The sequence below is a fragment of the Lygodium microphyllum genome, chromosome 7 (genome assembly GCF_053477565.2).
Source record: "Lygodium microphyllum isolate KBCC chromosome 7, Lygodium_microphyllum_v1.1.10, whole genome shotgun sequence".
NCBI lineage: Eukaryota > Viridiplantae > Streptophyta > Polypodiopsida > Schizaeales > Lygodiaceae > Lygodium > Lygodium microphyllum.
This window is the reverse complement of record NC_141141.1, coordinates 55,708,590-55,726,235: the sequence shown is the minus strand read 5'-3', so window position 1 is coordinate 55,726,235 and position 17,646 is coordinate 55,708,590. Positions and strand designations below refer to the sequence as shown.

Genomic DNA, 17,646 nt, shown 5'->3' with positions numbered 1-17,646 from the left:
ACGATGTTGTTAATGATGTATACATCTTGGTTGGTTATGTATTAAGCTTCCATTACATTGCTCAGTTCGTTGTGCCTTTAGTTGGTCTCCTCCGTTACCCGTGAGACCCACTCTATGCATGATGGTTATGCCTATGGGATATATCTCAATCTGACACCCCGATCCTTTGACAATTCTCAGTGTCAATCACATCTTCACTCGCTACTAGTTGGAGCTATTCCCTAGCAATTGCAATTTGTCTTATATCAATGATTGCCCCTCTTTCGCATTGATTTTTTACTGATGTACCTCATCTTCAACATGTTGTAATTAGAGTTTACTACACTGTTTATGCAAGCAATCACCTTCATTTGACAGTTCTTTGCCTTGAGTTCGTGGACAGTTCATTACTTGGTCAGTACCCCTAGTTTCCGCTTGATTTGGCAATGGTTTAAGGGCTGTTTGTAGTGATTACAGCAGCCTTCTTTGATAGTTTGTGTACTTGTTTGCATTCATTATGGCTGGTGGCTCAACTAATAGTGCTATCTTTGATATTGACAAGTTGAATGGCACCAACTACAACTACTGGAAGGCCCAAATCTAGCAAGTTTTAATGCAGAAAATGTAGGTTAGGCCTTTGAAACATAAGGGTCAAGCCCAAACTTATCGATGCACATGATTGGGCAAATTAGATGAACTATGTAAGTCCACCATCATATTATCCCTCTCTAAGCAAGTATTCTATAATGTTGTCTCTAATGGGCAATCCGAATGGAAATTATGGGAAAGGTTCACAATGTCTATGACAAGCAAAACCCCACTTCTCAAATGTATTGGTTGAAGCAACTCATGGACCTTCGCATGAAGGACTTCTATATCTACAAACTTAAATGAGTTTCATTCCATTATCAATCATTTGTCTTCATAGAGGATTGAATTCAAGGGCACTCTTCTTTCCTTGTTCCTCTTAGTTACACTACCTGAATCATGGGACGCATTTCGTACTGCTATGTGTGCCAACATACCTACTGATGGGTTACAATTGTAGGATGTAGAGGGTGCACCCTTGACTGAAGAGGTTAACAAAAAAAATACCGATGCTCCCCGCACCTCTCGTGCTTTGACAATTCGAGGCAATAATAATAGGAGTGGTAATGACCGCCGTGGGAGAGACTCTGAACGATCTCACTCTTAGTCACATAGACAGTCTCACAGTAAATCCTGTGGACCATCTCGCTCTCAGTCACATGGACAGTCTCGCAATAAGTCCCGTGGCCATAAGTCCTCATTGACTTGTCACTACTATGGGAAAGCAGGGCATATTCGGCCACAATGCCATAAGATGCACGAGGACAAGCACAAAGAAAAGGGCAAGGATAAAGCACAGGACAAAAATGATGATTGCAGCATTGTCCCTAGCAAGTCCAATGTTAAGATTGAAGAGATTAATGTTATACAGAGTGATTATGATGATGATTTCATACTTGCAGCTTCTTCTCTTGATACTCCACAGCTGATTGATGCTTTGTTAAGATATACTCAATGTTGGCTGATAGACTCACGGACTTCTTTTCATGTGACCCCTCATAGAGAGTGGTTTCACTTCTATTGCAATTTAATTGGCTCTGTCCATTTGGATAATGGCCTAGCATTGGAGATAGTTGGTATTGGTGATATCCATGCAATTTGGTTCAGGTTGCATGTTTACTCTTCATGATGTACGTCACGTACCAGCTCTCACAAAGAGCCTTATCTCTACTAGCACTTTGGATGATGCAAGTTATGTGGTTTCTTTTGGTGATTCCTCATGGAAGATTACCCATGGGAATCTTGTCATCGCACATGGTGCTAAGTCCAATACTCTCTACCCCTTGCTTGTATCTGGGTCAATTGATCATATTTTGGCAGTGGATACAATTCTACATATATCTCTTTGGCATCATCGCCTTAGGCACATATCCTTGAAAAGAATGAAAATGCTTACTCGTTTGTAGTACCTTCCATCCCTTGACTATTAGTGCTTTGAGTCTTGTGATCATAATTTATATGGCACGTAAACATGTAATATGTATAAAAAGTTTGGTATGACACGCATGGATGAGCCATTGACTCTTGTTCATTTGAATGTATGTGGTCCCATGCCCTGGAAGTCATTAGGTGATGCGAAGTACTTTGTTACTTTTATTGATGACTATACGCATAAAGTTTGGGCATATCCTATTAAGTAGAGCGACCGAACAAAAAAATGGGCTCCTGCCGTCGCGTTCGCTACGCTCCAACCCTCGCCATTGCCCCAATTCCCCCCCACATCTGTCCCGCTACTCCCCCGTCCGCCTCCACCCTTGCTCCACGCCTCCGTCCCCGCCTACTCACCCACGCCACCTGCTCACCTCCGCCTGGAAACCCACCCCCCCCCCGCCTGATCCCGCCCTGTCCTCCCACCTGAGGAGCTGTTTTCCCGCCTCTCCGCCCTAACCCCTCCGCCTCCACCGTCTGCCCCTTCGCCTTTTATTGTACAAAGGCCCAACTCTGTCCGACAGGCCTAACACACGCATTTGCCCGTTGCGAGCTAGCCTATAGCGGTGTCCAACACCTCCCCCACCATGTAAAAAGAATTTTTCACCCCCCCCCCCCTCGCCATCGGCCTCCTCCCCTCCAATTGCTCCCTTTCTCCACAATAGCGTGAGTGGTAGGTCCTCAGCAAGGACGCGCAATGGAAACCTCTGGTCAGACACCGGTGCATTCTACGAGTGCCCCTTCGACTGCAGCAACATCCCCTCTCCCCCCCCGGGCCGCACAGCAACGTGAGTGGTAGGTCCTCTACAGGGGCGCGCAATGGAAACCTCTAGTTAGACGCCGATGCATTCTACGAGTGCCCCCCAATCAAATACCTTGCGCATCGCCCTCTCTGAGGAACAACTCTTAGCAGTCCGTGCCACAGAACTGGAGCTTAAAGAAACAGTGATCTTTGGTCAGGTAGTAGGACATTCCCCATCCAGGGTCCAGCTTCAAGATTGGCTTCACTCCACGCTGCGCATCGGCAGGCGGTCCTAATGGATCAAGGGATCTTCATGGTACAACTCACCTCAGCAGACGTAGCACAGGAGCTACTAGCTAGCTCACCCTATGCCTCCGCGAAGGGGATCATACATATGGTTCCCTGGTACAGTGGCTTCACAGTGAAGGCACTCGCGCTCCACAACAATTTCCTTAGACACCGATCACCCTACTCTTTCCCGGACTAGCAATAGAGTATCGTCAACTTGTGAAAGACTTTGAACGGCTCTTCAGCACTGTTCTTCCCGCCTCCTTCGAGAATGCAGTGACAGCCACAAGACCTCGAGAAAAGCACAGTGGATGTGACCGTCAGGTGTGGATGTGACCATCGGGTCCATCGTACGGAAGGGTGGTCTCGGTTAGCCGAGAGCTTTCCTCAATGGATTTTATCGATGCGAACGTTAGATAGACAAGGACCTTAAAACTTGTAAGTTAAAACCCGATTCATGCTGTTTTAGGGAATCGGAATGGGACTATGCCTTATGGGCAAAGAGGTTGAGTGACACATCTCTCTCGTTTCCCATTCTCCTTGAACCAAGTGCGCATGGATCCGCTTCGGTTCAAGAGTTTCTGCGCAAAGTAGGGCATTTGAAATCCGACGCTAGACGTCCGTTAGGAGACCCGACTGTTAGGAACCCTGACTTTAGGTCGGTCCTAGTGGGGACGCCTAGATACGTTTCGTTGCGAAACATATTCCGGAGACTCTAGCTAATAAACCCTGTGTCATTCCTTGGGAGTACCAGGCGGCGTCTTCTAGGATTATCTCTCGATGGAGTACTAAAGGCGTGTTCGGCAAATAGATAGGTAGACACGTTACACTTTGCCCGCTTTGATGGAGATGAAAATGTCCCAAATTCAATTATTTGCTAGTCACTCCACTTGAAAAGGCTAAAAACAACTTCAGCCCTGTTGAATCCAAGTCTCAGAGCTTCCAATTTCTGGCACGCTTCCTAAGGCTGCTGCTAAACCCTAATTTCTGCTGCAAATTTGAGTTTACAACAGAGAAATCTGAAATTTCTCAGCCTCCAAGGGTCCAAATGCTGAGATCTTCGGAGCAAAGGTGTGAAATGGCTGGGAGATGAGAGGGAAAGCTGTAGAGAGAGAAAATTCAGAGTTTTGTCGTGAAGAATGACTGAAAATCAGTCAAATGCAGCTGCTGCCCTGCCACAACAGCTTGTAGATGCAAAGAACTGAAGAAAATCAGTCATTTACTGCTGCTGCCCTGTCTCAACAGCCTATAGATGCTGTCTCCTGCTATTGATTGGTCCTCTTCTGTCCTTGGCAGCCTCAGAAGGTCCTCCAATGGCTGCAAATCAGACCAGCAACCTCCCCTCCCTCTCTCTTGCAGACTGAATTTATAAAAATGCCTCTCTCTAGCCTCTAAAGACGTTTTTCAATCTTGCATGGGCATTTTTGACAAGTGGCAGCCTTCCCAAATGGTTTTTTCAGCATTTTTCATAATTAAGTATTAATTTTTAGTCTTTGAATACTGAAGATTAATCTAATAATTATTTCGATGCCCTGAAAAATAATCTGATTAGCCAATAATTAAATTGGCTAGGCAACTTCCAATCCCGAGTGTCTCTACGCCATCTTTGACCATCAGATTGGCGTTAGGTACCATTAAACACCACTTCTCTAGTGTCACCAACTAACACTTATGGCCAAATGGATGACCTAGGCCAACAACTGGTATGAGATACCACCAAGTATCTGTGCAGCATAACTTATAGTAACTTTTCCCTTTGACATCCCATGATTTCTTCAGGTCCCGAGCTCATAAATTTACTTTAACCCCAATTGCACCCCACATGTGCAACATTTACTTAATCATGTGATTAAAAATTAATCCACATGATAATTGAGGTTTCAAAAATGCATGTCCTGATAACACACTCTCTCTCTCTTGCTCTTGCTCCTTCCACCGTAGCTCTTGCTTCCACTCCGAGCTTCCACTTCAAGGCTCACTCCCTTCATATCATGTGCTAAGCTGATTGCAAATCTTTGTGTGAATAAGAGAATAGGTACTTTAGTTTCTCTCAAATGCACCCGAAAAGCATCCTAAGCAAGAACTCTCATGGCCAAGGATTGAAGAGGCTCCAGCACATACCCAAAATTCTGCCACTAAAAGAGATGCTTTACAAGTGACTCTCTCCTCTAACAAGTGGAAGAAGTAAACGCCACGTACCCTCTCTAATTTACATAGTAGCCTAGTTCCTCTAGCACTTCATTGTGGTCATCCACAAACAGAGCTATCTATCATCTATGAAGGCCGGTGACTCGTAGGCTCAATGTACCATTGCTACAAAACCATGGATGGCTTATACATCCATCCCTATCTTCTCTCTGCTATCTCTAGAACGTGTGCATGTTATCTATCTTTGATCACTGTGCAAGCCCGCATAAAACCAACGCTCCTCCTTCAAAAGGGTGGTAATGACCTAATTAACACTTAATTACAACAAAAAGCAAACTTACATAAAATGAAATATACACTTTACTAGTTTATCTTGGACAGCCAACCCAGTTGGTCACAAAACTTGGCACCCCTTATAGTATTTCTTTAACTTGTATTACAAGTGAATGGAATATAAATGAGATTTTTCAACCTCCACTAATCCAAGTGCCTCTTGTTGTCATAAATGACCAACAAGACTTCAAATCAATTTGTCCTTTGATTTGCTAGGGAATTGGCCTTCCCCTGTGCTCCTTGGAGTTGTCAAACCCTAATTTTTGCTGTAAATTAGTTCATGAGTAGGGATAGGTGTTTATGCCAATATGCCACTTCCTCCTCCTCTAGTGAATCCCCTTCTCATCTTGGCAAGAATCTCGTCCACAATATTTTGAGGGATTTCCTTGCATAGAGCAACTTGCCCCTCCATCTTGGAAAGATGTTGGAGAAGTAAGGTCACACTACTTGTATAGCACTTCTCATAACACTTGTACGTCCAATGGTGGGAGTTTGACTTCTTTGTGTCCTTCTCCACATGGATGGCATGCAAATTAAAGGCCTCAAGATTCTCGCGTCATGATGCTGATGGAGAGAGAGAGAGAGAGAGAGAGAGAGGCTTGGGAGAGGGAGAGTAAGAGGCTTGACTCTTGAGAGAGAGGGAGAGGGTTCTTCAAGAAGTCTATGGAGAATATCTCAATTCAAGCTACATTCTACTACCAGTGCTTGCCTTTAGACACTCCTCTACAACTGACAACAGCTGATTTGGCTGCATTTGCTGTTGTTACCCTGTTTCAGCCTGTGTTCAATGTTCTCTAACTATCGCCTACTGCTGTTCACTCCAAATCTGCATACATTTACAGCTGATGTCATCAACCGATATGTGTTTGCTGTCCAAGCTGCCATTCAAATGGCCACATCATCACTGACGGCTGCGTCTTCACTCCAGCTGCTGTTGTCTGCATCATCTGACACTTTTTCAGCCAGCTGCCTATTGTTTCAAGCTTTCCAGCTTCGTCTAGCACTAATCCAAACTTCCTTGATCTAGGTTTGCTGCTATCAAACACGTTAGGATGTTGTCTACTGCATTTCAGGGTATGACAAACTCTCTAGCTCATACTCTTTGTCCCCATCCTAGAGACAAGGGAGTTCGAGGTTCAATATATTATATGCCCCTTGCATAGTGTGTTTGCTGAATTGAGCATTGCATTTATTCATTCATCTTCAGTGTTCATTGTCTCTAAGTCACCCTAATCCTACTAAGTTCTTTTATCAATGTAAGCATTGTTGTACTATTGTTTTTGTTAACTATAGACGATAGACGAGTATTTCTTTACACTACATGCCTTTAATATTAAAAGAGGACCTAACCGTGAATGTACAAAACACCAAGGTCATAATCTTTGATACCTTTGCTAGTTGATTTGCCAACTAGGCACCTCAATTCACCTACCGACTAGCAATACAACGAAGCAAGTATCCTTCTATGTCCACTTGAGGTCACTCTCTCTAGACCCGATTTCTACATGAGGAGAGCTACAAAGATAGACGCATGGAGGTTTGCAGCGCTAATTGCCCTAGGAGACAATCTACCCATATCCAATTGCTAGAACCACCAACAAAGATTTGATTTTTTTACATACTAACCATTTCGATCATGAGGTATGGAGCTATTATCAAGGGACTTGATCTTCATAGCATATGGCCAAGGATGGTGAGGCCGTTAGTTATGATGATTGCCAAGATGACACAACAAACATCTATACGACATGAGATCATATGAGCAAAATTAGCTATTACATGAATGGTAGTTGAGACTCTCTCTTCTATGTTGTCATATATATCACACACCATAGGAGCTGAACCCAAACAAGTTTCTTGGATTGGCACTATTTTTCTCACATGTAGCTTGCAATACAAGATACAAGTTGATGGTTTGCACATAATAGCACATGTTTTAGAAACTATGGCCTCTTGATGGATGCAATACCACTTAGACCATAAATAAACTAAGTGCGCCTACATTGCAGCTCAGCCACACAAACCCAAACTAAGTTATCACAATAGACATTACTAAGATAGGCATTACAAGGACATGAATTCCACTAGCAGTAGCACTTGGCACAAAGACAGCCTTCTATAAGGGACATCATTCCTTACTTTCAAATGATGGCCTCTTCATCGAACTAGGGCACTTGGATGTGAGATGTGTTGTACATCATCTATGGACTCCCTTACAATGGCTTCGAGTTGAGGTATAGAGATACTTCAAAGAGACATGGGAGAAGATGCATTAGGGATACCAAATGGAGGGGGTGGAGAAACAATCACACTACATATGCAAATGCCCTTCCCAGTATGAGCTAGGAGGCAACTATTGATTGGGCCTAAATTACGATACATGAGTATAGAGAGACCACTCATTATGAGGACTACTTGGCATGATATAGAGCAAGTCATCCATAGCACATGAAATCATTCGACCAAAGTTGGCAACAACTCCAGTGATCACGGAGGCTTTGTTTCAAGCTATGAAATGCATACAAGAATTTGGGAGCTCCGCAACACAAATACCCTAAATTGGCATTGATTTCATTGAGATGATTAATAGAGGGAGGGGATGCCAGTTGCTAGTATGCTCAAATACAGATGTGGCCTGGGGCGCATACATTACAAGTTGATCACTTCCCACCTTTCTAGAGCAGCTTGGATTGCCCACATTTGGAGCTCACCTCCCCCAAAAGGAACGTGGTCATTAGGATGGACGTTGTTAGATTGGATATGGAGAAAACTTGGATCAGCCTTTGAGAGCCACTTGACTGAAAGGTTTCTCATTACCAGCACCATTGGGGGAGGACCAAAGCATCTCAGCACATAGGATTGATGACTACTTGGAATAGCCGATTAGGGAGCTTGGGCAAATACCATGGATCCACCTCTCCCGCTCCAAAGATTTCTCATTACCAGCACCATTTCCTACATATCTCACATTATGGGTTTGTCACTGGGCCCACATACACAGATGTACACCTCTCACATGGGATACAAAGTGTCAATGGATAAATCCACATCTCTTTGCACCAGTCGAGGATAGAGATAGCCTGCCACATACATGCAGCTGTAGCAGACCATATTTGCTAGTTATGACATGAGGAGGTAGAGTAATGGGAACCTTGTGTATGCTGATGCACAATATGTTCTGAGATCAGAGGTAGATACCACTGTCAAGTCTGAGAGGGTTTTTTTTACCTCTTTTTCAGAGTGATGGAGTATGAGGATTAGACATTCCTGGGTCTGTTCCTCTCAGAGATCAAGAGGTACAAGGATAGTCTAGTAAAAGACATGAGAGCAGATGTTGACCCACCTGTACAGAGGACCCTCACAGATTTCTTCAAGCACTCCAGTCAGCACACCACCTACTACCAATTCCACATCAACCATGCCATAGGACAGCAGACACAGCATAGGGGAGTCATAGTGAACCAGGCTATTATCTTATACAAATCATATCACCCACAACCACCAGGACCTTGCCCTCAACCACCATACCTTCATCAAATCAGAGTAATTACTACCTGCCACAGGAGACACATGCCTCATTTCAGTGGCCTATCTATCTCGGATCACCCTACGAGGTAGATCCTCAACAACTGGAGATGGTAGCAGCCCCACTGATCAGTATCAGTTCATTTTCTAACTAATCAGCATTCTACATACTTTTAAATTTTTATCAATTTTTCATGCTTTGGTTATAGGATGTTACACTTACAGTTCATACAACTGTGAGTTCAGTCAGTTCGTTTATTGTCACTCATTTTGATTTGTTGTTCTTCATTGATGACCCAACACTAGCAATCATATTGATTGTTTGGTTCCCATAGGCTCTCTCTCTCTCTCTCTCTCTCTCTCTCTCTCTCTCTCTCTCTCTCTCTCTCTCTCTCTCTCTCTCTCTCATCATCATCATTTTGGTCCTCACATATGTATAATCACACACACATGGTATCATCGATTCATGGAGATAATCATGCCTGCCAATAAAGCATTCGATCAAGCACTCTGCAATAGGCCACTAATGAAATGAATCCTGAGACTATCATGCATCCTAGCAAAGTTTTGCGTTGTGCAACACATGATGCTTATCAATACAAAGATCTCTCTGCAAAAATGAGAACAGGAGAATGGAGGAGGAGGTTAGCATACCTGAGAAAACATTTGTTGGCCGTTCCAAACAGGCTCCTCGCAATAGACAACGATAGGGATCCTCCAACAAAGTAGTCTTCTCTTGCTATGACCACCACCAATGGGGATCCTCCCCTCCAAGTAGATCTCCGCCAAGTAGATCTCTCGTCACCCCTCAACTCAATTAAGTAGCGTTTCTCTCTCTTAGCTTCCATGTGCCTTTTATAGTAAAGGCGATGTATGACTAGGCCTTGGTATAAGAGATTGTCACCGGTTGCCAGCCAATGATTACTATGTCTGAGTAGGGCCCCACCTTCGGAAAAGGTCCCATCATCATACATGATTTATGTTGCCTAATTGCCAAAATGTGACTCTTTGATCTTACATGTAGGCCCTAAACATAAGACTATATTGAGCAAATGTACTTTCACCTAGTAGTGATATGTTTATAACCTTTTTTCTATCTTGAAGAGACAAAGGAACCATACTTATGAAGAAAGGGAAAGGGGGCTAGGACTCTTTAAAGGTGGAAATTGAGAGATTTTTCAATTATGGACTAAGAATTATTCAAAAGTTGATGGTGAACAAATTGCTTAATGAAAAAGTGGCAACTAGTCTGCAACATTCAAACTAACACGTGTGCTAACTACGTGCAAGGGGTGTAGCAACACCTGCTGAGAACATTGTTAAATTGCATAGACCTATTGTGGAGGGAATGGAAGTGTATGGCATTGGCATTATCAAAGATCCTCTTGTGGACATGCAAGGGATGGAGTAAGCAATGGACGGGGACCTTAGAATCCTTGCAATGACAACAAAGGAAGCTCTAGTTATTAGTGAATATTAAGGGTCTTTAAGGCATCAATTGTCTTTTTCCTACCTAACTAGAAACTAGCCAATGTGGAGTGCACAAACAATCTTTTAATGAATTCTTTTTAATCTCGTCGTGCAACATCACTAAGGAATAGCACTGGGCTAATCCGTGTCATTGAACCTCTTAAACTTGTATAAACCATATCCTATATGCAAAGATATGTAAAGAAACCAACAATATAATCAGATATCTTTCCATTTTAGACCCACACCCTCTACCATTCAAATTGTGCAAATGTAGAGAGATTTCGTGATAATTTTTCGTAGAAACGAGCCCTAAAACATACACTTTAATACATGAATAAAGGAAATTTGAGGCAAAACTTCACGCTTCACCTTTATTATATATTCACAAATATTCTCCTAATTTTTCATTATTTTTAATATGCATAAACTATTTTTCTCGAAATTTTCTCCTTCTTTTGACTATTTTTCATGAAATTTTTCAGTTATTTCAACAAAAATTATTAATTTTTTTTATTTTTCTAATTTGTATGACAGACATGAAGTGTCATCCATCGACATATTCAATTTCATGCCATATGAATATCATTTGATCCATAAATCCCAAGAAATCCACTATTTTCTATTAAATCTCGTATTTCAAGTTTTGCGATTTTATTGTTTTTCATATACAAAAAGGAAATGAATGATTTTCTAACATTGTATATATCAACAAACATGTTTCAATCATTCGCAACTATTTTTTCATAGAAACTAAATAAAGATCGCTTACTCAAAAATTTGCATGTGTATGCCGAGGAAATGGAGCTGTGTATGTAATTTCCTAGCGATTGATGCTTCCAAATCACCCGATCTATGTTCACTATACTTCTGAACCATTTTCCATCTCAAATTCATCAAATCAACTCTCCCTCTCTTTTTCATAAGCAACAATATGAACAAGGAACAAGGAGGAGACAGAAAGACTCGTTTTCTACCTTGATGAATACTACATCATTCCTCGTGATAATCGGAGCATTGACGAGCAAAAAATTAGAGCATTCAATGCCCAAGAGTAGGAAGAGAATGATTGCAATCTCGAAAATCCAAATTTTTGGGGGATGGAGGAGGCGTCGAAAAAAATGCCCCCCTCTTATGTCGTTCCAATTCTTGAAGTTAAGCTCTTCTTAAGCATGATTAATCATAGCTTTAAATTATCTACTTCATAGTTTGTCATTTTTACACTTGGTTACAAGTGGTTTCAGCCAAGTTGAGGGAAAAACAGTATTGGAATTGCAATCCCAACGACTAGATGGGCCACTTTCTAGTGTCAAAATCTATCACCTTGGCCTCTATCGCATGCTTTTCGACTTTTGGATCCAATAGCTGCTTCATAATGCCAAACCTTGTGGCTATTAAATGGGAGGTTAAACAGATTTCAATTGACGAACGAATACTTGCATTAGATTCCTAGTGTCACAATGCATCTAGGAAAACTCTAGCTCCTTGATCTGCAACCATTTAATTTGTATTAAAAATGCCTATTTTATGGGTCTTAGACTTATTTTACACTTGAACTCTAGCTTTAAAATCTACTCTCATTGATGACCACAAGATAGGGCAACTCAACCTATCAAAGTCATGAATTGATCTACACAAACAAAAACCATAAAGAGCATCAAGCTAATACAAAGAAGAATACTCAACAAAACATAACCACAACTCTCACCCTACCCCCTGACAAGATCAAAGCATGAAGTTCACAAGGGATAGGCCAAGAATAATCTGACACAGATTTGAAACTAGTCGCTAATAACCAATTTCTCCAACACAGACTCACTGAAAAGAACTATCAAAGGAGTCATCCTAAGTGGTGGTCTGACCTACCTACCTAACCTAGGACAACTAGACCAAGAACTCATACTAGGCAAGGACTTCTATAGCTTGGTCTATAAAAAGCCACATATGTTTTTCATTTGATCACATTTTTCCTTTAATTTGTTATACTCGAGCGTGTAAAAAGGAGGGAGCTGAGTATGTTGTGACCCAAGGAGAATAGGGCATCGGCCTTAGGTCCTGTCTCGATACCCAAGAACCTACCAAGCTCTCACAAGGTGACACTAAATCCTTTTTCTTCAGCTCACCTTTATTTTTGCTCCAACCATTCTTACTTTTTTTTTGGCTAGATGCCACCCCTAGGAAGACAAGGCATTGGACTCGTTCCCCCTAGGAACCTACTAGGCCTTTGCAAGGTAGTGATTATCTGCTCTTTGAAAAATTTTCCCCTTAATCCCCAAACACGCTGAACCTAAACCTGGGACTTCATGCCTTGTATGCCGATCCCTCACCAAAAAGAAAAAATTTCCCCACATACATATAACCATAAAGCATAAAGGGAAAGAGTTTGTAAAGGAAGGATATCACCTAGACTTAGCCACAAGAAGCTTCTACACAGTAAGAGACTCTCTGCAGGTACTTCGTCGAATTTGTTTAATGTAGCATTAAAACAAAAAACCATTAACCATACTTGCACCAAACAAATAAATGGCCCTCTTGACCTAATGAAATCCAACATTAAATCCAATGAGAACAATCCTCTTAGGCTCAGGAGATCCAACAAACTTTCTACAAGAATAAAGGGTTATCTTAGCCTAATGAAATTAACCCATAAAACACACCATTCAGCATCCTACTACTAAAAATAAACCCTGCGCCCCCACATAAACCATATTGAAACACAAAACTAGACCAAGGGGATGGCCTACTCGGGCCCTACACTAAATGCATCAAATTATTCGCTAACCCCTACATAAATAGCAAGGGGTGTCCTACGAATATGTTGTTGAACAATCCGATGCGTCCATGACAGAATAGGAAGATGGTCAATTGCCACCTAACTCATAACTTATACCAACCCCATTGGTGACCAAAACATGATATATTAGCCAAGCAGTCCCCACAATAGCCCTAGACTAAAATTAGGAGGCAATTGTTAAAATCCCTCAGGACCACAATTAAGAAAGACATCTTCAACAAAGGCATAATTAGCCAAGGAATTTGCAAAGTGATTCCACTATCAGGGAATCAACTGACAAGCCACTACCTTAAAGATCTCAAGGGCGTCCAAGGTTACACTATAGTACATTCTTAGAATGGGATCTCTCGCACTATAGGTCCCATTAAACTGGTTGATCACTAACTTCAAGTCACCTTTCACTAATAACCAGAAAATACTACCATGTCTAGCTAGATTTAACCCCACGATCAAGGGCTTGTATTCCACCATGTTATTTATAAAAGTAGTGCCTAAATATGCTCCCATATTTAAAACGACTCAATGATGGGGGATCATTTATGATAACCCCAACATTCGCATGCTTAGCAAGTCCTCGAGAAGCTCCATCAAAATATAATGTATAAACCTAGACTTCATTGATACAATCTACCATGGCAATCAACCTACTCGTACTTATGATCATCAAAATCCAATCAAGAGAGAGGGTGTAAGAGAGATACAATCCCTCCTTCCTCACTGAACTCAATAGGAATGCCGGTAACAACCCTATGACAATGGTGGAAATAAACCTTAATATTTCACATAAAATATCCATCTTGCCACTCAATAATATGATAACCCTTACTCCACTAGATTATTGTGCCTTGGTGGTAACATAGCTCTAAATATGGATGCTCAAGATAAGGAATAAAATTTCCCATCTAATAGTCTTGATACCCTCTACAAGTTTAAGTTGAATATTGAAGGACCTACAAAGGCACCAAGTTTGACGTTAGTCCCTATACATAATAAGGCCTCAATTTATTGAACTTTATCCCTTGCAAGTCTGCTAAAAAGGTTGTAGAGGCATTTTTTCCTATATGAACAAACTTATAAGGACCATCCCATTTGGGTTTCAACTTGCCTGGGAAAAGCTCATGACAGACATCATGATATAAAACCAATTGACCCTTAGCAAAATTATAATTCTTAGTTCAAAGGTCATGAAGCATTTTCATTCGCTTCTTCCCTACTTCCTGATGTAACAAGGCGTATAATCTACTATTGTCAAGATGTGCAAGGGAGATGAACCTTTCGTATAACGCTTTTGCTTCTTCCAAGGAATGATTTAGAGTGAACCTTATTGTAGGCAGCTCAATCTCCAAGGGTGGAACACACTCTTCCCCATACACTAATTTAAAAAGGGTATGGCATGTATCTCTTTTGAATGTCGTATTATAAGCCCAAAAATCCACATACAACTTCTTATTCCAATCCAACTTACCTTCTAATATAGTCTTGAATAGAATCCCCACAAGCTACTTATTGGTACTCTCTATTTTCCCATTAGCTAAGGGGCTATAAGGCATAGTCTTATTATGTTTAATCTTTAGAGCTTTCTATCAAAGCATCAATCACTTTATTCAAAAAATGTGTCCCACGATCAAACACAAGTTCCTTAGGTGGACCAAAATGGCAAACAATTTATTCCAAAATAAAACTAGCTATTTTCTTAGCATTGTCCTTCATCGCAGCACAAGCTTCAAACCACTTCATAAAATAGTCTATTGCCATAATGATATAATGCTTTCATGTAGTTGACAAAGGATGTATAGGTCCAATGAAATCAATGGCCCACTTCTCAAATAGTAGTATAGCTATAATGGGAGCTAGTGGATGCTTTCTATTGTCCCTATAATCATGTTTTTGATATGTATCACGTCTCCTAACATACACAAATGCATATTGGAAAATGGATGGCCACCAATATAGGGCAATTCAAGAAGCTAAGCCCAAGATATTGTGAACCATACAAGATTATCAAGTATCTGGGACTCAATGCTTACAAGTTACAACTTCTTGAAATTTAAAAGCTCACAACATATTTCATGTTATCCTACTAAAAGATTATTTGCCTAATCCTGATCATGTTCTTGATGATCAACAAGTTGTAATTCCCAACCAAGGAGTCCTTGAGATTCAACCTAACAAAATACTTGATGTAAAAGAATGTACCCTTTGAAGTAGAATCATCGTGTATCTCATCTAGTGGAAAGACTATCTCGAAGAGAATGCCACTTGGATGGACAAAGATACTCTATATAAACAACACCCCTAGTTTATTGCATAATGAAGGACTAGAGTACATTGAAATCTTGAAGATGATTAGAAATCTTAGAAAGAAATTTGTGAGATATAATAAGGCCTACACTTTTAATAGGAACTACCTTGCAACGGCTATTTTATCTTGCCTTTGTAATCACTACATTGCTTTAAATCTTTCAATGTTGTATGTAGTCAAAGTAGTGTAGTAGAAGCATTGAAAGAGCCTAGCTCACAAACTTTGCAATCCCCACTTATACTAGAACCAATAACCCCTAGCTTCCCTTGAGATGAGGACATCTTGATTTCTTTAAGGGGGAAAGGATGTGAGGATCCAAAAATTGCGCATGAAGAGGGGATTAAAGGGGAAATTAATAAGGTCATTAAACCTTAGTGAATCAAAAAAAGAAAAAAAAATCGTCAAAGCTCGCCTTTAAACTGATCAACATCGCAACCATCTCCTAGGATATGTCATCACTGCCTTGGGATAATTGAGCCTCACTAATTGCCAAACACTTACGCAATCAAGAGAAGCCTCGTTGATATCTTGCAATAGGAAGGGATGCTATTTAATAACTCCAATAGCCATAGCTTAGGCTATAAAGCCTTAACCAAAGGCTTAAAGCAAATGTTTCTTTTGATAATTGGCCACTAGTTGTTTTCTTAGAGAGAGAGAGAGAGAGAGAGAGAGAGAGAGAGAGAGAGAGAGAGAGAGAGAGAGAGGAGGAGGAGGAGGAGGAGGAGGAGGAAAAGGAGAAGAAGAGAGGAGAAGTGAGAGGGAAAAAAGAAGAAGGAAGAGGTAGGAGAAGAAGGGAAAAATAAAGAGAAGGTAGGAGGAAAGAAGAAGAAGAGTAAGAGAAGAGAATAGTAGGAAAATAAGATAGGAGGAGTGAGAGAAAGAGAAAAGAAGAGCAAGAGGAGATGATCATCATCGACATCCATTGCATAAGAAGCGCCTCTCCAGTATACGAAAACTTCATCCACCCTCTTGCCTTTAGCATTAGGGAACAACTCCTTCATCTCTCCACAAGGTCTTTGTCTTGTAAGAAATCTTCCTAGCCACTCGAGGTTTCCAATCAAGATTGACAAAGCTCGAAAACTAGCATTTGAGAACTTCATATTCATGATGATCTTGAAGAGATGATACTTAGGAGCTACAAATGTGGTCATGAACATGGACAACACTTTGTTGCACACAACACAAAACCAAGTTCTTTCATAAATTAATGTTTGTTGTTACAAGGATTAGGAACATAAATAAAAGATATTTCAATGTTTGACGAAAAAAATCTGTAGATTAACAAATAGGAAAAAATGAGGATTCGACAAGAAATGAATATTAGAATGAAATAGGAACTATTAATTTAGATTTTCAAATTTTGAAAGGTAGGATAAATTGCATGATATTGCAATGCACTAACTCTTTCTTTAGCCACATATAAACAAAGTGTATCAAAATGAATCAAGTTTTAATTTAGAAAATATCTATTAGAAAAATCCACAACAAATTAGGAATCAAGTAATTGCATCATGAATGTTTTTCTTGACATTTATAATCATGTAAACATAGATAAATATTTTTCTTAGTTTTAAGAGTTATATAAGTATAGAAAAAAGTGAATTAAGATAATTAAAAGTAGATCATTAAGTTTCTCGAGTAGAAGTGCCCTCTTCAATAGAGAAAATTTTATTGTTATTAATTAATTCAAAATTATCAGATTACGTACATAGCCATAAGAAATTATTGAATTACATATGTAGCTATCAGTTATTATATAACAAAGTGAATAGGCCAATATTCAAATCAACTCACTTTGCCAATACAGGCCCTAGGTCATGAAGCAACCTTCTCCTTTGAGAAAACATAAGCCCAAAATTCCTAGGAAAAATACTTGCTTTGTTGACTTATGTAGCTTCTAAAGTAAAAATCAAGATTCCAAGGTTCCAACTTAGTTTCCATAAATTAAGACAAATTCTAACCATTTCCCAATACATAGAAGTCTAGAAAAATAGTCAAGACTCGTAATAAGATCAAGTGATCAATCTTCAATAAGGGTTATAGTGAGGA

At 40.5% G+C, this 17,646-nt stretch overlaps 1 protein-coding gene across 1 annotated transcript in view; it reads right to left on the bottom strand.

Moving 5' to 3' along the window:
* Nucleotides 1-9,823, bottom strand: part of LOC148033471 (uncharacterized) — a 40,560-nt gene extending 30,737 nt beyond the window's left edge. Inside the window, exon 1 of the mRNA XM_087681386.1 lies at nt 9,686-9,823. The gene's annotated coding sequence lies outside the window, so the exon portion shown is untranslated. The remainder of the gene's footprint in view (nt 1-9,685) is intronic.
* Nucleotides 9,824-17,646: the final 7,823 nt, after the last annotated feature.